The following is a 10,863-nucleotide window of genomic DNA, read 5'->3' as shown; positions in this document are numbered from 1 at the left end:
TGTGCACCTAGGAATGGAGCTGTGAGTCGTGAAGTAGGTGAATGTTCAGCTTCTGTAGATATTGTCAAACAGATTTGTAAAGCTGATAATCCTGTTTTCACTCTTACTTTATTAGTGTCCTGGTGCTGCTTGTTAATCAAACACATTTAATGGCTAAAAACAATACAAATTCATTCTTTCATGATTCTGGAGGCCAGAAGTTTAAAGTGGGCTTTCTCTGACTAAAACCAAGATGTCAACAGGGCTGTGTTATTTCTGGAGGCTCTAGAGGAGAACCTGTTTCCTGCCTTTTTTTTTTTTTCATTTTTTTCAGCTCTCCTGAGTTTTATTTATTTTTATTATTTTTTTTCCTTCATTCATATGTGCATACAATGATTGGGTAATTACTCCCCTGCCTTTTTAACATTTACTCCCCTGTCTTACATTCCTTGGCTCATGGCCCTTTCCTCCCTCCATTCTCAAAATTCTCTCTCTCTCTCTCTCTCTCCCTCTCACTTTCCTCTCCTTTTTTCCCTTCCTCCCTCTCTTCATTAGTCCCTCCTTCCCCCTTCCCCTCCTCATTCTTCTCTTCCTCCCCTCTTTTCTCTGCTTCTGTTGTCACATATCTTTCTTCCCTCTCTTGTCCACAGTGCAAAATGTACCCTCACTTCCTTCTCTTCCCCTGACACCCCTCTGTCACCTTTCTAGGGACTTTGCGGTTACCCTGGGCCCACTTGGATATTCTGCCATCTTAAGATTCTTAATTTCATCACACCTGCAAAATTCCTTTTACCATGTAGGGTAACATATTCATAGGGTCTAGGAATTAGGAAGTGAGCCTCCTTGACAGTCTGTTCTTCATTTTACTATCAGAAAGGTATTGTAAATTATTGGATGGATGAAGAGAGACTGAGCTGAAAAAGGAATTAAAAGGACAATGGAGCCTGAGATATGATTCACCTAGGACAGTGTCCTACTCACCTAGTGCGGTGCCAGGGTTGGAGTCAGGAAGAGGGTTAGTGCTGGAACACCAGTTCTGGCTACCACCGTCTTGCCACCACTGCCATGTCTGGGAGAAGGGGCTTTCATAAAGCGAATGAAAGGTTGGGTTGCTTTAGGTTGGGGACATCCATGCTGAGTGAAGCACTAAGGAAGGCAGACTCTCGTTTGTGAGGCACTATTGCATGATCTGAATGTGCCCTTCTCCCCCCATTGTGTGTTGAAATTTAGTTGCCAATGTGATAATATTCGGAGATGGAATATTTAGGACCTGATTTAGTCATGAGGGCAGAACCCTTAGGAATGGGATTAGGGCCCTTGTAAAAGGAATCGAAGGCATAGGTTATGCCTGCCCACCTTTCTGCTATTGAGGACATCACACTCGTCCTCTCCAGAGGATGTACAGCAAGGTGCATCTTGAAGTAGAGAGAGCGACCCTCAACAGACACTGAACCTCTTGGACTTCCCAGCTTCCAGAAGCATGAGAAATGAATTCCTATTGTTTGTAAATTACCCAGTCTGTGGTATTTTGTTATAGCCATAGAAATAGACTGAGACATTGAGGTTGGTGACAGAAAGAAGACAGTGGTTAACATATTGCATTTTGCAACATGGACAAGGCCATGTGGTTAATGGCATGTCTCTTCTGTCCTCCAGCTCTGGGGAGTAATCTGTTTCAGGATTGACTGCAGAATTGTGAGGACTCACTTTGCACAGCAGGAGGGATAAGGGTAGGAGAGGCTGACAAGCCCCACCCTGCTAATCTGGGCAGATGTGCCTATGATACATGCTTTGACTTTCTACACAATACCTACTTGTGGTCTTTTTGGCCCAGCAGCCACATTCTTGAAGGAGATTGTATGGATGTTATTATTCCTGTTTTATCAGTGGGCCAACCAGGGCTTCAAGAGGTTCTTTGATTCACTTAAGGAGCCTTAGGAGTAAAACCAGGAACAGAATGAACTCTGCAATTTTCCTGGTGTCCTTTGCATGGCCTAACCTCCTCATGTGTAGGTTCACTAAGATCTGAAGTGATGAGATAGCTGAGGAGGCAGAACCGACCAAGGGCTTCAAAGAAAATTTGGTACATTGTACTTTGTGGGCAATAATATGGAATCATCTGGAATATGAGATTCCCTGACCTCATGGTTTTACACCATTAAAAATATGTTGTAGGTACAAGAAAAAGTAGATGTTTGGATTTGATAAGCAACTTTATCAGAAATTCCTCAGTCTACTGTCTGTCTTCTAAAATAAGCTGGAAATTCTGATCTATTGGTGGAAACTTTCCACTGTCTTCACAATTGTGATTGATACTACAATTTACTTACTATCAATTTAACTCAGATCTTATGACAGAGAAGAGACTGTGGTTAGTCTGCCATCTTGAATTAAAAATCCCACACTTGTCATCATCATAGTTACCATCACTATGATTTTATAAAATAAAACGGAATCCTAAGCCTACAGGGGAGACAACTTAAAACTACCCAACTGGCATCCTAGAATCTTTCAAATGCTTAGAAGCTGGTAGCACCATGTACTTTAGAAGTGGGGGTGAAAAGGAAACTAAAATAACTCTGGTTTACCCATACCTAGCATTATATGTACTAAGTAGTTAAAGGCTAAAAGCTTTCCTCCTAAAATTAGGAAGAAGTCAAGGATGACCACTATACTACTTCTACATAATGTACTGCAGTTTCTAGCCAGAGCACTTAGACAAGAAAATGAAATAAAAAGGAATCAGATTAGAAAGAAAGAAAACTGTATTTTCAGAATGTAGAAAATCCAAAAAATGTATATACTGCTAGAGCTAATAAATGAGTCCACAAGGCTCCAGGATCAATATATAAAAATCAATCATAGTCACAGTAGCAATAAACAATATGAGATTTGATTATAAAAATAATTCCATTGATAATAGCATCAAAAATACAATATTTAGAATAAATTTAACAAAAGAAGGCTAAAGCTCATATTCTTAGAACAACTAAAAACATTATAGAATGATGTTAAAGAAGACATAAATAAATGGAAAGGTATCTATGTTTATGGATCAGAAGACACAGTTGTTACATGGCAACATTTTCCATGTTGATCTACAAATTCAACAGAATCACCATCAAAACTCCAACTGGCCTCTTGAAGAACACACATTCTCCAATATCAAACTTACTTACAAAGTCACATTAATCCAGATAAGGTAGAACTGGCCTAAGGACAGAAATAGAGATCAACAGAATAGAACCGAAGATCCAGGCATAAATCCTCAGATTTATTTTTAATAAATTTTCAACAGGGTTGCCAAAACAATTTAGTGAGGACAAGGACAGTCTTCAACAAACAGTGTTGGAACAATCAGAAAACAACATGTGGAAAAGAATTAATTTGAACTGCTACCTCACACCATATACAAAAATTAACTCAAATAATTCAACTCAGTGTAAGTAATATGACTCCTAGCCAGGTGCCGGGTGGTTCACACCTGTAATCCTAGCTACTCAAGAGGCAGAGATCAGGAGGATTGTGGTTTGAAGCCAGCTGGGACAAATAGTTCATGAGACCCTATCTCAAAAATACCCAACACACACACACACACACACACACACACACACACACACACAATAGGGCTGGTGGAGTGGTTCAAGGTGAAGACCCTGAGTTCTTTCTCCAGCACTGAAAAGAAAAGACTCATAGAAGCCACCAGTGACACACATCTTCTTACTTGCATATTAGGCAGTGGTTTCTTCAATATAACCCAAAAAGTACAAGCAACAAAATTTAAGGCATGTGATAGGGCTTAAATCATAGTCTTCAATTTATGTGAAATATCAAGAATAGGCAAATCCCTAGGCTGAAAGCATATTAATGGTTGCATTGGACTGAGGGTGGAGGGCTAGGGGAAATTTTTGAGTGGCAGCTGTAGGTATAGGGTTTTTTGGAAGTGAAGAAATGTTCAAAATTCATTGTGGTCGTGGCTGACAACTCTGCATATGCTAAAGCCATTGAGTTGTGTATTTTAAATGGATGACAACATGGGATGCGAAATACATCTGAATAAACTACCACATATTTCTTTAAAAGTCTGTTTGATAAGCAGTGATTTTCCCAAAACCTCTCCCCTACTCCTCTCATTAATGTGACTGCACTCCTGCCATTCTACCAAAAGGTGGAAGGGCTCATCTCTGGAGAGAAAAATAGATGGCCTGTAATGTTACCTGGTGGACACCAGGTAAGGTTTAGGTGCAGGTGTCATCCTGACTACCGGGAATGGAATAACTGTTAAGGAGATGAGTTTCCCACCCTCTTGTCATATTCCTGGAGAATCTGAGGACAGACTTCTCTGCTAGAGACTTCTTCCATAGGGTTCCAGGTTACCATCCAGTGAAGTTTATAGTCCAAAAGCCTAATCCACATGCTCAGAGTTTCCAAACATCTTTTTAGTCCCTTACTCTCTTCAATATGAGCTGGCCGCTAAGGACTTCCTAACATCTGAGAAAAACTTCTAAAGTGAAGGATTAAAGCTATATGAAATAAATCAAGAAACAAATGTCACATTTGGGAAGGAACGATGTAAGGAGAAGAAATGATAAAAAAACCTCACTAATCTAAAAGATGCAATATTTCACCCACAAAATAAGAAGTGAATATTATGAGCAGGAATTGAGAATGAGAAAGAATTCTGAAATACTAAAATTAAGAGCATGTATAAAAACCTGAAGTTGATAACCTCAAGAAAATTATTAGATAATGAAAATAAACTCATCTCTGAGAAAGTACAGCAGCTGTTTCCCCCAAAGAGGGAGAAAACAGTAAGAGAAAAAATAAGAGACATGGAGGGTGAATCTAAAATATCCAATATGTTGCCAAGAGAAGTTACAGAAAGAGAGGACAAGGGTAACATAGGAGAACATTGTCAAGAAATGAGTTCCAGAAAATTTCCTCAAGCTGAACCTGAGTTTCCAGATATAAAGAGTGCCTAAAACATTTCTCAAAAATAGTTCTCAAAAGGGGGCCAATTGGAAGAATGTGCTCTCTTGTCTCCACCCCTAATTTGAGAGATGTCTGGCATATTTCAAGTGAGCTAAATCCTTATCGATCTCTGCAGGAATAAATGTCTAAAATGATAACTCACAAAATAACAGTGTAAATAACACCCTATTAAGAATATGGTATAGTCTTGAGAAGAAATGAAAACAGGCATAATTTTTAAAAGTCTCCATGGACCCATTTGGGTAGGGGAAGGGCAGTGTAAAGGCTAGGGCTTTTCCTTACAAGCCATAGTAGTTAGCTTACTTTTAAATCCACAGGCATCTGTTACATTAATAAAAGTTTAAATGCTAATTAAAACTTAGTAATAGCTAATAAGAGAGAGAGTGGGAGAGAGGAGAAGGGGCGGGGGGAGAGAGAGAGAGAGAGAATGAGAATGTGAACTTTGGGGGAATCTGGATGGGGATATATGAGAAAACCTTTTTCTATTCAGTGATTATGTTTTTGGCACAGGTAAGTATTTTATTTTACATGCATTCATCACAACTCTTATTATCGTCTCCTCACAGGTAAAGAAACTTTTCTTCCTCCCTCTCTCCCTAAAACAATACTTAAGAAACCTATTTTTTTATTTAAAAGGATTTTCTTTCCGGACATGAATAAAACTGTAGAAGAGTGCCTCCGTGGTGGGAATCCAGGAGAGCAGCGCTTGTCTTTCGCCCCTGGGGTGACAGGTGCTCAGCTTTTCCGCAGTGCTTCCTGACCTGTCCCGGAGCACTGGATGGAATCGCCGAGCACACAGTGACCGTGCTCGGGGTGGGGCGAGTGCGGCCTCCCCAGCGACCCCTTGGGGACTCTTATTTACTTAGTGGAAGTTAGAGGTGAGCCGGAGGTGAAGACAGAAAAAGCAGAAGGTTCACAGACGGCTTTGGCAAGCATTAGGAGGCGTGCCCCAGGACAGCGGTGGCGGACGCCAGGCCTGGGTGACCCTGCGGGCCGGGTGGGGGCAGCCGGGGAAGGTGGCCTTGGCCAGCCTTGGCCTCCGCTGCTCGGACCTCTGCTGGGGACCCGCTGGGCTCTGCGGGTGGCCGCCGCAGCGGGCTCTCCTCGCCTGTGATGTCCCTGATCCTGTCGTCCTTCAATACAGGCCAGTGAGTGCCCTGGGCTCTTGAGCGGCACACAGTTTCTCAAGGGCTTTTTCGTTTAAGAAAAGACTCTGATACCGTGACTCTCTTCAGCTTCGGAGATGATGTCTCCTTGGTACAGGAAGGGCTGTAGGGATTATGTTAGAAGCTCTGAGCTTCCGGTACCACGGAGCAAAACAGAGCGTGTTTGCTTCTCAGACTCACAATTTTCTTCCTTCTGGTTCCTAGGCGCGTCTTCTTCGGGTCTCCATCCTCCCGGCAGTGTCTGGATGTTCTGGACATTTCCCCAATGTTGTCTCAATCTCAGCCTAAAGTGGGTGCTGGCTGCTGTCCCTAAGCTGCCATTGGTGTTCTCATTCGTCTTTGGAGAGTATTTGCTCCCCTGCTTTGATGTGCTGGAAAGATCAGGAGTGAGGTCTGACGCCCGGAGCGCAGGCTGAGACCCCCACCCCTCCCGAGCGCAGGCTGAGACCCCCCGGAGCGCAGGCTGAGACCCCCCCCCCCGGAGCGCAGGCTGAGACCCCCCGGGAGTGCAGGCCGAGACGCCCCAGAGCGCAGGCCGATACCCCCCCCGGAGCTCAGGCTGAGACCCCCCCCTTCCCGAGCGCAGGCTGAGACCCCCCCAGAGCGCAGGCTGAGACGCCCCAGGAGCGCAGGCCGAGACCCCCTGGAGCGCAGGCTGAGACCGCCCCCCCCAGCGCAGGCTGAGAACCCCCCCCCCCGGAGCGCAGTCTGAGACCCCCCGGGAGTGCAGGCCGAGACGCCCCAGAGCGCAGGCCGAGACCCCCCCGGAGCTCAGGCTGAGACCCCCACCCCACCCCCCGGAGCGCAGGCAGTCTCCCAGTTCCGCACCTGAGCGCCTTTGCTGCCCTCCTGCCACCTCTGCCACAGTGGCCAGGAAGGAGTGCCTTCCTAACAGTCTTTGAAAGGTTCCCCGATAGCAGTGAAGTACAAGTGTTATGTCCAACCCTCGGCTCTTACGCCACCCTCAAGCTAGGCCATCTGCTCTGGGTTAGGAGCTGGGCCTCATTCTCGATATTGCACATCGAGAGGGTATTACTGTGGCTGTTTTGGATGGAAAACCTTCTTCGAGGTGAGAGGTACTTTTTTGGGGGCAGGGAGAGGGGGTGTCTCCCAACAGGTTGGCCTGTTTGACTTTATAAAAAGGCTGCAATTTCTCAAAATTCAGAAGATGGCTACGATTCTTTTCTTGTCTTTGTAGGTTGCTTAGTGATCAGAATGCTAGAGTAGGAGTGAGATGGGGCTAACGAGTTTCAGGACAGCTTCCTCCTCCCTTCAGTGACTGGATTCAAACTCCTGCTATGGAATGTACAAAATGAAGCCATGAGGAGTGTGTTGGTCAGCTTTTTGGTGCTGTATCAAAATACCAGAGGGAAATCAACTTAAAGGAGGATTTGTTTTGGCTCATGGTTTCAGAGGTTTCAGTCCATGGTTATTTGGCTTCATTGCTGTGGGCTTGTGGTGAGGCAGAGAGAGCATGGTTGGAGTGTGTGTGTGTGTGTGTGTGTGAAAGAGAGAGAGAGAGAGAGAGAGGGAGAGAGAGAGAGAGGGGGGGAGAGAGAGAGAGAGAGAGAGAGAGAGAGGGAGAGAGAGAAGAGGGGAAGAGGGAAGGCCAGGGTTAAAATATATCATCCAGAATCACACCTCCCAGCGAGCTGCTTCCTCCAGCCAGCTATGAACTCTTCAGTGGGTTAGTCCATTGATGAAGCTGGTGCCCTCGCCATCCAATCACCTCTCAATAGTGCCAACAGCTAGGGACCAAGCCTTCAACCAAGAGGATTTTTAGAGGACACTTTCTATCCAAACTTCAGCAAGGAACCTGGCTGCTGTCTGTGCATTGCAATAGCAGAAGTTGGCATTGGACCTGATGAGGAGAGAATGAGTTTTGGATAGGGGGACAAGGTAGGCCTAATGAAGGAGAGGCCAGCAGAATCCTCCAAAGGAGGGACAGTTGACTTAGGGGTTTTGGGACTTTGGGATGATGGGGCAGGATCTGTATTTAAATATCAGTTAAGAAAGCCTTGGGCAAATTTTAGTGTTTTAAGCAAATGGGACTTCACATTACTAACGAGTCTAGGGCTGCTACTACAGCTGACTTCTCTCCTTTTCAGCCATCTTTTTTTTTTTTTCCCTAAGTACTGGGGTTTGAACTCAGGGCTAATAGGCCAGTGCTCTACAGCTTGAGCTACACCTCTAGCCCTTTTTTTCTCTGGTTATTTCTGAGATAGAGTCTTGCTTTTTGCAGGACTGGCCTGGACTGCCGTCTTCCTTTTCATGCTTCCCACCATAGCTGGAAAGACAGGCAAACCTACTTATGCCCAGTTATTGGCCGAGAGAGGGTTTCATGAGCTTTTTGCCCATGAAACCATTTCATGAATGGTGATCCTTTTGATCTCCACCTCCCAGGTAATTATCATTGCAGGTGTGAGCTGCCTGTGCCATCCTTTCGTTTATAGTTTGGGACTCATGGTCACAAAATAGCTGCTTAAGTTCTAGGCATCATGTCCATATTATAAGGCCTGAAGGATGAAACTCAAAGACAAAAGATGAATAACATCTGTATGTCTCTTGTTTTATCAGAAAAACAATAGATTTCTTTGGTGCCTTTCTGGCTAGAAACCTAGCTGTGATCCTGGACAACTATTTAGCCTCTCTTTAGTCTGGTCTCCTTACCTATTTATTGTTCAATAAACACTGGACCATAGTAACACCTACACTGCAGAGTTATTATGAATATTAAATGAATTCATTTTTATAAAACAAAACATAGCACTGTAAAAGTATTTGTTAAATAAACAGGAGCACATTCACTGGGTCGGCAGCTAGTAGGACTTACCCTTAGGCCTGGCTATTCTGCATGGAAATTCTCTTTTGCAATATTTTTCTGTTAAATGTTATAATCTGATATTAGCTGTGATTTAGGGGATTTGGAGAAAGGTTGCTGCCTTCAGGTAACAGGGGCATGAGACAGCAACCTAGAAGAGCTTTGCACAGTGACCTGGAGGGAACTGGCCAGGGGCTAAGCAACCCAGCTCCTTGCAGTAACAAGTCATGCCCACGAAAGTGGTAGCAGAATTATAGCCAGGATGTGGCTGTATTTCCCAGCTTCCTTTGAGACTAGTGTGGCCACGTGACTGCTTTTGTCAATAGAGTGAGTAGACATGAAGTGTGCCTGACCATTTGCTCCTTCCCCATCCAACAGCAGGGGTGGGTATGATGCGAGCTACTCTGTGACGATGGCAGAGCCGCCAGGAAGGCTGGATTCCTGAATGACTTTGTGGTGAGATTCGTCCACTGACCTGAAACACCTAGTCTGGACAGTTAAAGGAGAAAGAAATTTCTATTTTTATTTGTGCTTTTTGTATTCTGGAACTCTTTGTGCTAGTCTTTTACCTCAACTAATATAACTATTCTCATAATTTAAAATAGAATCTTTAAAAATGTATTTGTTTATAATACTTGTAAAATATATCTGGAAGGATGTATAGAAATTGTAATTAAAGGCTGAGTAAAGAGAGGGGAACTGAGAGGCGGAGGGGGGGGATAATAGTGAAATAGAGTGAAATAGAATAGTGAAATAGAGTTTTGTTTTAACATCATGTCTATTTACAATTGTTGGGCTACGTGCCAGTGGCTCACGCTGGTCTCCTAGCTACTTGAGAGGCTGAGATCAGGAGGATATAGTTTGAGGCCAGCAGAGGCAAATCGTTCATGAGACCCCCATCTCTAAAATAACTAGAACAAAAGGGACTGGAGGCATGGCTCAAACAGTAGAGTGTGTGAATTGCAAGCTCAAAGCCCTGAGTTCAAACCCCAGTCACACACACACAAGAAAAGAGTCGTTGAAACTGGAACCATATACATGTGCTACTTATTCAAGAAATAAAGATAAACATTAATTTGAAGTGCTGATCTTACACCCTGTAGTGTGTGCACATCCACTACTAATCAGCACTCAGCCTGCATCTGAATCTCTGGTCTGAGTCCTACGACCAGGAAAAGGACAAGGGTGATGGATGAAGCCAGCCAAGAGGAGCAGCCTGGTGAATGACTGAGAGGAAGCTGGGCTGCAGTGCTGGGCCTGAGCCTCCACCCCACACAGCTCAGCTGGACGCAATAACTAACGGCTCATCTCCCATCAGGCAGTGTGTGCATCAGCTTACGGGAGGTGATCACTGTATGCAGATTAATGTCACTTCCATTTCCTGAGCATGCTATGTCCCAAGATGGCATCTTTTAATATGAGGCACTCAGAGAGATTCATCCTGAATTTTTGGTTGGATGAACAACATGGCGTTTTGTAACCAACTGAAGGAAAATTCACTTTTCATTTTGTAACATGAGTTGATTTTTCATGACTCCTGTGTTTTATGTTAAGATGAGTAATTTATTATGAACCTACTCAAATTTTCCAAGACTTCCATTTGAAAGCTGAAAAAAAAAGGGGTAGTATAATGTTTAGTAATTTTCTCCTGAAGCATAAAATGGATTTCTCATTTAATATGGATCAAGGGAGGCATTGTGTGAGGAATCTAGAATTTCCCCAAAGCTAATGAATATTTGAAATGATCATTTTATTTGTGCTTTCATACAATGCTTCTTTTATAAACTATGGCCACTGGGAAAACACTACTCCCTCTGCTGGCATGCACCATGGCACTTTTCCCTCTTATGATTCTTTGAACTCAACCAATCTTTCCCAAGAGGGTTAGCCAGGTGTATTGTTTGG

This window comes from Castor canadensis, chromosome 6 (assembly GCF_047511655.1).
Source record: "Castor canadensis chromosome 6, mCasCan1.hap1v2, whole genome shotgun sequence".
NCBI classification, from domain to species: domain Eukaryota; kingdom Metazoa; phylum Chordata; class Mammalia; order Rodentia; family Castoridae; genus Castor; species Castor canadensis.
The sequence above is the reverse complement of the archived record's forward strand: the minus strand, read 5'-3'. Positions refer to the sequence as shown.